Genomic DNA, 9,755 nt, shown 5'->3' on the forward strand with positions numbered 1-9,755 from the left:
ACTATCATGCTTCACGCATATATATATATATATATATATATATATATATATATATATATATATATATATATATAAATTTAATTTGAGATATTAGTATACATTTATTTATCTTTATACGTAATAATAATAATAATAATAATAGCATAATATCAATGTCAATATATATCAATATATTGTAAGCAGTAATAAAATGAAATAAAATATTTCTTCTTCTGAAGTCTCGCAAAGTTTTACTTAGTCATTAACAGCAGCAGCAACAGAAACAGAAACATAGAAAAATATCTTCCAAGTGCCTTCAAATCAATCAGAAAAATTGTAACTTCGTTTTCCTACTTTGGTGCTTAGCATATCAAATCTCATAAAGAAAGGGAAAAAAATATCGGGCTATTATTTATTATTTATACTGCTATTAATTTTGACAGCTTAATAGCCGCTACTATTGATTACTATAATCAACTTGCTTACATTTTGTTTCAAATCTGGTTTGTATTAATGTTATGCCATTTGTTTTCTAAATACTTGTCACTCTATTCTTGTCTTACTCGAAACCCACCTACCAACACAATTCTCTTTTGATTGGAAATTTCATAGCTCTCATTACTATGGACTCAACCAAAATAATAATAATAACAATAATAATAATAATAATAATAATAATAAAATTGGAATAAACTTATCACATGCATGTAAGTTTAAAATATTATAATACTATTCCATATAGCATATATTAAATGAGTTATTAATATGTTTATTTGGTATTTAATTTAATTGGCATAAAAATAATTCAAATGTACTCTTACCATTAGAAAAAGATATATATTTAATGTATGCCAAAGTTGTAAGAATTTGTCAAATGTTCATTAATTTATTTATTAAAGAAACCATGGTTTTTTATTATTATTTTAGAATCGAGGTGAGACTCTGAACGCTCGTGTAATTGTGTTAGATTCCATAATGGGTTTTATTCCTTTATTTGTTGTCATCTATGCATGAGTTGCAAAATGACACAAATAGAAAGAAATCTTCTTTCTTTACCTTATTTTAATGGCCGAAAAAAATTAACAATGTGTAGATAGATGGCATGCTTACCATATCACGTGCAACTAAATCAAAACCATACAAAAAAAATGTACTGGAACTTAGAAGGGAAGGAGAAGGAGCTAGCTGCTAGCATAGGATTCCTAGAACAACGAGGGGTGCTTGCAAAAAAACAAATAAAATAAAATAAATGATAATGTGCAATGTTGGGCCAGTGACAAGAACGTGTGGAGCAAATAAGCCACAAGACAGGTGATAATTATGATGGTTATGCACACCCTACAATGCTATTTTGTATTTATTTTTTCGCAAGTTAGTAATATTGGAAAATCTTACACTGCACAATGTGGATGCATCACATCCGATCCAAATCTGTTTTGAAAAGAAATAAAGAACTACAGTATACTAGAGTTTGTATAATTATAATGACATTTTACAACATTATATACTCTTTTTTTGTGATCTTTACCACACTCTTTTTTATTATCAGTTATGTATAATATATATATATATATATATATATATATATATATATATATATATATATATGATTTTCTCAGCGATTGAGATTATTTACCTTACTCTTATTCACTTTAAAGAATTAAATTCAAGAAACTAAGACGACAGCAAACAATGTGCGTTGTGCGCATAGAAAGCATAAAATGTTAGTCAGTTCAAGTAATAACTTATTTCAATCAAATTGCTTTACATGGCATCTTCATTTTTTTATTGTTATTTTTTGGTGATGCATGGCATCTTCATTTGATACTACATGTGATACCTGATTTAATTGAATATTAAAAATATGTAGAAAAATATACAAGAAAATATGAAACTTCTATTAACTTATAGCTTATTATAAATTATTCACTGTAAAAAATATTTGTAAGATAATGTGTATTTTTTTAAGATTAATAATATAATTTTTCAACATTTTTTTATTACAGTTATGATTTTTAAAAAATGAAATACATCAAATGTTATACTTAGTTAAAATCATTTATTAAAATTTTCATTCTTGTAAAATTGACTTCTCAATAAATCTAAATACTATATTTATTAAAAATAATGCATAGTCAATTATTAAGTCAAGAAATTATGATCAAAATCGTTTTATATGTTTATTGATTTATTAATATTATGTATATATTATATTTTTTATTTTAAAAATATTTTTATTAATTGTATTATAACTAAAATTAACTGTATAATAACATTAAATATTGTATTTATTAAATATAATATGTAGTCAATTATTGAAAATAAAAGTTAAGAGATAAACTATTTTTTCTATTTTTATTTTAAAATATATTTTTATCAAATAATTATTTTTTAAATTAAAAAATATTAAATTTTTAATGTATATAAATATATATTATATCTATTAAATTTAATGAATATATTTATTTAGAAATATAATATGAAATATATTGTATGAAAAATTGACTCTCCAATAGCATTAAATATAACATGTAGTCAATACATGTATTATTTATTAATAAATATATTACATTTAATAAATATAATAATCAATATATCATGAATATAATTGATTGCTGAAAATCTTTAAAACATACTTTGTAGTTAAATTGTTAAATATAAAAATTGATACAAATTATTTTACATATTTATATATTTATCAATTCATTTATATTTATTAAATATAACACATTATAATATTTATCCATATTGGTTAAATCTTATATTCATTATATATAATATATTTATTAGAAAACTAAATCTAATAATGAATAAAAATTACAGTAGTTAATACAAATAAAACTGAAATTAAGATTAAATTTCATATTTAATTTATTTGACTTTTATGTGTCTGATTGCGTTCAAATATAGGAAATATACAAGTATATGTAATTATGCTAGAAAAAATGTGTTTATCGAATAGCAAAATAAGTTTATTAACTCGTAAAAAAAAGTTAGAAATTAACTTAAATGTCTTGTCGAACAAAACTTGAGAGTATATTTGAAAAGATATTTAAGTTGATTTTTAGTTTTTTTTTATTAATTTTAAAAAAACTTATTTGACTGTTTGGTAAATCAGTTTTTCATAGCTTGTATGGTTTTACTTGAAGTAACATTTTTTAAAACCTTAACTTTTAACCTTTATTTTTTTTATATTCATTTCCTTTTTCCCATGAAAAATTATTAGATTTTCTTTTTAATCTTTTCTATTTATGGTCAAATTTTATTATTTTTTCTCTTTTTTTTTACATATGATAGACTTTTCTCATTTTTATCTTTTTATTATATATGATATGATAGTGATAGTAATATATAATAAGTTTATATAGTTTTTTTATTTTGGATATTCTATAAATAAAAAACCAATTTTTTATAACATCCTACAAATTTTTAAAATTAATACTAAAATTATAAATACTAAAAATATATTTTTATTAAAAAATAAAATTAAAATTTGTATAAAAATATTACATAAATACATTCATTCATGTAATTTTACATTTTTAAATTATTTCAATAGATAATTTTATCTTGTGATTCAAGAAAATAATTTTCTAACTTCTAATTATCCGTTAACTTTTAAATTTTTAATTAATTTTCAATTAATTTTGTCAAACATAATCTAAAAGTAATAAATATAATTTTTGTGCTTATTTAAAAATTAAAATCATGCCGATACCTGAAAACATAACCAAAATAAACTATTACTTTTAGTTTTCGTATGTTTTTTAAATGGATAAACAGAAGTCAACCCGAAATATTGTTAGACTTTCATCACCACATTAATCTTGACTTCAAATTGATGGACGTTGACCATGAAAAAAAAATCTACGAGGTAGCCAATTCTTAGGCTACTAATATATATGTAGATGAACTTTTTTTTAGAGGACTAATACTTTCTAACTTTTTTTTTATAGATGAACTAATATTATCTAACCTAACAGTTACTTCTTTAAAACTTTTAGTGTTAGTCCTTGAATGGGTTTAAATTATGATTTTCACCTTATAGCATAAAGGATGAGAATTTTTACTACAAATTAGACTGGGTTACTATATTAAGGAAGATTATCATTTTTTTTAGGTTAAAATGTATTTTTCATTTTCTTATTTTTTAAATTTGGGATTTTTATTTTTTATTTTTTAATTGAAATATTTTATCTTTCTCTTTTAAAAGATTCACAATTTCATTCTCTCATTTTTTAATTGAAACATTTTGTCCCTCGCTTTTAAAAAATTCACAATTTGAGTCATTGTGACCAATTTCAAATATTTTTTTAAAGGCAAGATGAGACTATACATTAATAAAAGGTATTACCAAGTGTGATCCTCCAAAATAATACATCAACATGGAAACATAAAAAACATAACAAAAAGAAAACAAAAACGCAATCAACCTAAAACAACAAATGACTATAAACACCGGTTAACAAAGGAACAAGCCAATGTCGCATGACCTATGTACAGAAGCCAACAAGGTCTAAATCTAATTCTGTCAATTAAAAATGTTGATTTATGTATTTTGTAAACGTTGACGGACATGTGTCTATTATTATTCACATGACAAATATTTTTTAAAATTATTTAATTGTTAACCAGCTTAATTTATTAAAAAAAAGAATTAAAAAAACTACATAGTCAAGTGTGAAATTGACAAAGAGGACTTAATTTGCATATTTTTTAAAAGTGAGACAAAATGTCTCAATCAAAAAATAAGAGAACTAAAATCACATACATTTTCTTTTAAAAGTGAGGGACAAAATATCTCAATTAAAAAATAAGAAGACTAAAATCATAGATTTTTTAAAATTGAGAGACAAAATGTATTAATAAAAGAATAGAGGGACTAAAATCACGAATTTGAAAAAATTAAGAGAATAAAAATTACATTTTAACCTTTTATGAATGAGGATTATCTTTTGTTAGTTTGGTCACCTTTTATTTTATTTTATTACCTAATCAATTCACTTTTAAAATTAAGTTTAATTTGAATTAATGCAGTCTTTTTCATTAATCGTGAATTAATTTAATTTGAGTTGATATAAATTTCCTGAACATATCTTTAATTCCTACAAATTAAAAAAAATTAAGGTCATTAAAACATGAATATGCTTAAATAAAAATAAGTTATATATGTTATTTTAAGTTAAAATATATTTTAGTACTTTATATTTTAATTATATTTAATTTGATCCCTTATACTTTTTAATTATATTCAATTTGCTCTCTTATCTTTTTTGAAAAAAAAAATTAATTTAATTCTTTATATTTTTTAAGTCAAAGTGGTCCTTCTAAAACAATAGTCATTTTTAATTTTGGGAGACGAGTTTGAATTTTTTTTAATAATTCTAGACATGAAAATTGGTTCATTATTTCCATTTCATGAAAACTATAAAACCAATAACATGGTGAAAATTGTGTGCAAAATGATTCTCATAAGCAAGGAAAAAGAATCTGGTGTATATTTTTTGCATTTTTTTGTTGCTCTATTTTTCATGTGATTTTAACCATGATTTTTTTTTTTGTTTGAACATCAATTAGATTTTATAACTTTCATGTACATGAGACAAATTTCAAGTTTCAAATTAATAAAAAAAGGATTCAAGATGGTATTCCAAAATTGAAAAAAAAATGTTTATTTTAGAGTAACTATATTGACTCACTTTAAAAACATAAAAGATTAAGAAATTATAAGGGACTGAATTGAATATAATAAAAATATAAAAAACTAAAAAGATATTTTAATCTTATTTTTACACATAAATTTATATGTATGTATAAATATATATCTTTGATTTTCAAAAACAAATTGATGAATAAAAAATATATAATTTTAAAGCTTCTTGATTTGATGTATGATATATTTTATATATAACTGAGGATTGACAGAGTAATGTCAAATCTTGTTATGTTTATATTAATAAAATAATTTATTTAACACGAACTCGTTTTTTATCAACAATAATCACATATTATAAGTGGGATTAGTCTTCGACCTGGAAAAAAATATTTTATATACGAGATTATATTTACATTGATATTATTCATCTTAAAGTATATATTATAAAACGTTATTTAATAATAGTTTTATGCTTCTTAATTTAATATATAATAAAAATATAAAGAAATCTATATCAGGAAGGAAATTTAACTGTTAGTGAAATTGATAAGTTGTATTTAAAGAAAAACATCTCTTACAATTATATGTTTTACTAAAACTCCTAGCTAGACCCTTTTAGAAAATAGGTTAGGTCATAACTTTTAGTAAAATCTATTTAATTAAATAGGTGAGGTTTTATGTCATTCAAAAAATCTTTTAGAATTATAAATAATTATTGGTTGTTAGTATATGATATTAGTTTTTTATAATTTATTAAAATCTTACATTTTTTAAATGTTAATCATGTTAATCTACATAAAAAAAGTCAAGTTAACGTTTATAATTTAAGTTTATTGAAAAAAATTATTATATTTAAATATCTTATTAAATATATTTTTAAATAAGATTATGAATGGTATATTTTTTTATCGCATCATGAATGTTTTATAAACCTTAAAGTTATGCTTATATCATATAAATAAGTTATATTTGATTCTTATAAGATCTTTTATACATATTTTTACTTCTATCTTTTAAATTATCACAAACTAAACCCTTACACCAAGCTTGTAGGTCAGGCTCAAACTCTTAGAAAAGCATTTGATAGGTAAACAACTCTAACTCATATCATATACATTTGACTCTCGGACTCAGATCTAGCAAAATCTAACTCAACTAGGCTTATTTCTACGCCTATTCATAAGCTAGCTGAAACTTATATATTCTAAGCTAGAAGCTTATAAGCTAAAGTGTTTACTAAAATTAACCAATAAACTAATTGATAACTGTCAATGAATATAAAATGACATATTTAATATTTCTAATATTTAGATTTATTTTTTAATAACTTATCATCTTAAAAAAAAACAAGACAATAAGTTTGTATTTAGAAAAGAATAGCAAATATTCTTTTTTTTTGTTTAAAATCAATTTTTTAGTAAACTAATATTATTTTAAATAAAATTTTCCTTTTTCTTGAAAAGTATAATTAAATTAAATAAACTTATATTGTTTCAAATCAATTTTTTGATATTTAATTTTCTATTAATAATATTATTTTAAAACAAAAATTAAAAAAATTATTTATAATTTTTTTATCAACTTTTGTTAGTTTTTTAAAAAAAATAGGCAAAAGATCTTGTATATTAAGTCAACAGCACAAGAAGTGCCCAAATGACAGAATACACATAAACCTGTTACAATTACTATATGCCAATAATAGGGAGCTGCCCTGCTTAACATGATTAAATCTACATTAAAAACACTTAAAGCTTGCTAAAACCAACACCTGCACATGCTAAGCACATGATGCAGTAGTTTCACCAAAATCTTAGGAGATTAATAATTGCTACACCAGCAGTAGTTTCACCACCAGACCCTACTATGATTTCATAAGGCAAGCCCCTGGACAAATTTCCCATTGTACAAAGGAATATTGAAACTGCTGCTCACTAGATCTAATCCATGACCAACTATGGAAAAGTATATCATTTACCACCTTATCCACGTGAAAAGAAGCATTTCTAAACACTAAATTATTCCTCCAATTTCATAACACCCAAGCTACTGCCACCCATATAATCCTCCATCTTTTGTTCACGTCCTCCGGTACCTTGATTAATGATGTGTTGCCAAAAGTGTTGTAGCGGTGTCACCAAATGCCGCAAGCCACCTCGCACGAAATAAGCACATGAGCTACTGACTCCTCTGTCAAACCACACAGAGGGCATTTGAAGTCCCAATTTGGAATAACAATACCCCTTCTCCTGAAATTATCCCCAGTAGGTAAAATACTATGTATTTGGGATAAAAACTATATTCCAATAAATAGTCAAGTGGCAGGAGAAGGTTTTATTTTATTGGAAGGGACTCGGTTAGAAAATGGTACAAATTTGGTGATTGTGAATGTTTATTCACCGGGTGAATTGAGGAATAAAAAAATGTTGTGGGTGGAGCTCAAAGGAAGAAGAGGCAAGCACTACGAATTGTTGGTGCTTAGTAGGCGACTTTAATTGTGTTAGGAGGGTGGAGGAGAGAGTTGGGAATAATGAAGGTGTGGGTGGTTTTGGAGAAATTAGAGAATTCAACAACTTCATTGAGCAAATGGATGTAGAAGACTTACCTTTGGTAGGGAGGAACTTCACTTCGTATAGACCAAATGGTAAGGCTAGAAATAAGGATTGATAGAACTATTGTGTCAAATGAGTGGATAAGCCTTTGGCCAGAAAGTGCACAATATGTCTTGCAAAGGAATATTTGCGATTATTGTACTATTGTGGTTCAAAGCTTCTTTGTCAATTGGGGGCCAAAACCTTTTAGAATATTGGATTGTTGGTTTTTGGATTGGGGTCAAGTTCAATCAAATTTCAATCATTGATAATGAGCTTTTTATGGCCAAGTTTGGTGTTGAGGAGGTAAGGGAGGCCGTGTGGAGTTGTGGGAGCTCAAAGTGCCAGGGTCCAGATAGTTTTAATTTTAATTTTATAAAATCCTTTTGGGAGACCATACAAGGGGATGTTTTGAGATTTTTGGATGAATTCCATAGATATGGGGTTTTTCCAAAAGGATGCAACTCATCCTTCATCACACTTATCCCAAAAGTGGAGGTGGCAAACAAATTGGGAGACTATAGGTCAATTTCTCTTGTTGAGTGTATGTATAAAAGTGTGGCCAAAGTCCTCTCATTTAGATTGATGAAAGTCTCAAGTGGTATGGTGGATAAAATACAAAGCGCGTTCTTGAGTGGAAGATCTCTACTACATAGTGTACTTGTGGCTAATGAAGTGGTGGAGGAAGCTGAGAGGTCGGGAAAGAATTGCTTGCTATTCAAAGTTGATTTTGAAAAGGCATATGACTCAGTGAGTTGGTCTTTCCTTTTTTATATGTAAAGAGGCATGGCTTTTGTGATAAATAGGTAGCTTGGATTAAAGCTTGTTTGTAAAGTAGCTACGTATCCATGTTGATTAATGGGAGCCCAACTAGTGAGTTCAAAGTGTCTAAAGGGTTGAGACAACGGGATCTGTTGGTGCCATTTTTGTATGTTGTTGTTGTCGAAGGTCTTAGTGGGTTGATGAGAGAAGCGATTGAATTGAATATGTTCTCTAGCTTCTAAGGTGGGGAAAGAAGGAGTGCAAGTGAATTTATTACAATATGTGGATGATACAATATTTGTAGGGGAGGCTTCATTGAGAAATGTCATGACAATTAAAAAAAATGTTAAGGTGCCTTGAACTAGTGTTTGGTTTAAAGGTGAATTTCTTCAAAATTCGGTTTAGAGCTATTGTTGTAGAAGCATAACTTGTTGAGAGATTTGCGGATGTGTTGAATAGTAAGTTGCTTTCCCTTCCTTTTGTGTATCTAGGTATGCCTATTGGGGCTAATCCGAGGAAAGTGAGTACATGGGATCCTATTGTTGCTAAATTTAAAATAAAAAAAAAGTTATCGGGGTGAAAGTTTAAGACTTTATCCTTTGCAAGAAGGGTGTGTTTAATTAATTCCATTTTATCCCCTCTTCCTTTTTTTTATTTCCTTTTTCAGAATGCCAAGTCTTTTTGTGAGGAGAGTTGTGCCTATTCAAAGAAATTTTTTGTGGGGTTGTGAGGAGGGAAAAAAGAAAGTAAGTTTGGTGTCTTGGGAGAAA

At 25.5% G+C, this 9,755-nt stretch overlaps 1 long non-coding RNA gene across 1 annotated transcript; it reads right to left on the bottom strand.

Moving 5' to 3' along the window:
* Window positions 1–7,226: 7,226 nt before the first annotated feature.
* On the bottom strand, window positions 7,227–8,625 carry LOC114372868. Its single transcript, XR_003658376.1, has 2 exons — window positions 8,238–8,625; window positions 7,227–7,881 (listed from the first exon to the last, which is right to left on the bottom strand). It is a non-coding gene; the product is annotated as an uncharacterized LOC114372868 (long non-coding RNA).
* Between the last annotated feature and the right edge of the window lie 1,130 nt (window positions 8,626–9,755).

Source organism: Glycine soja, chromosome 11 (assembly GCF_004193775.1).
Source record: "Glycine soja cultivar W05 chromosome 11, ASM419377v2, whole genome shotgun sequence".
Lineage (NCBI taxonomy): Eukaryota > Viridiplantae > Streptophyta > Magnoliopsida > Fabales > Fabaceae > Glycine > Glycine soja.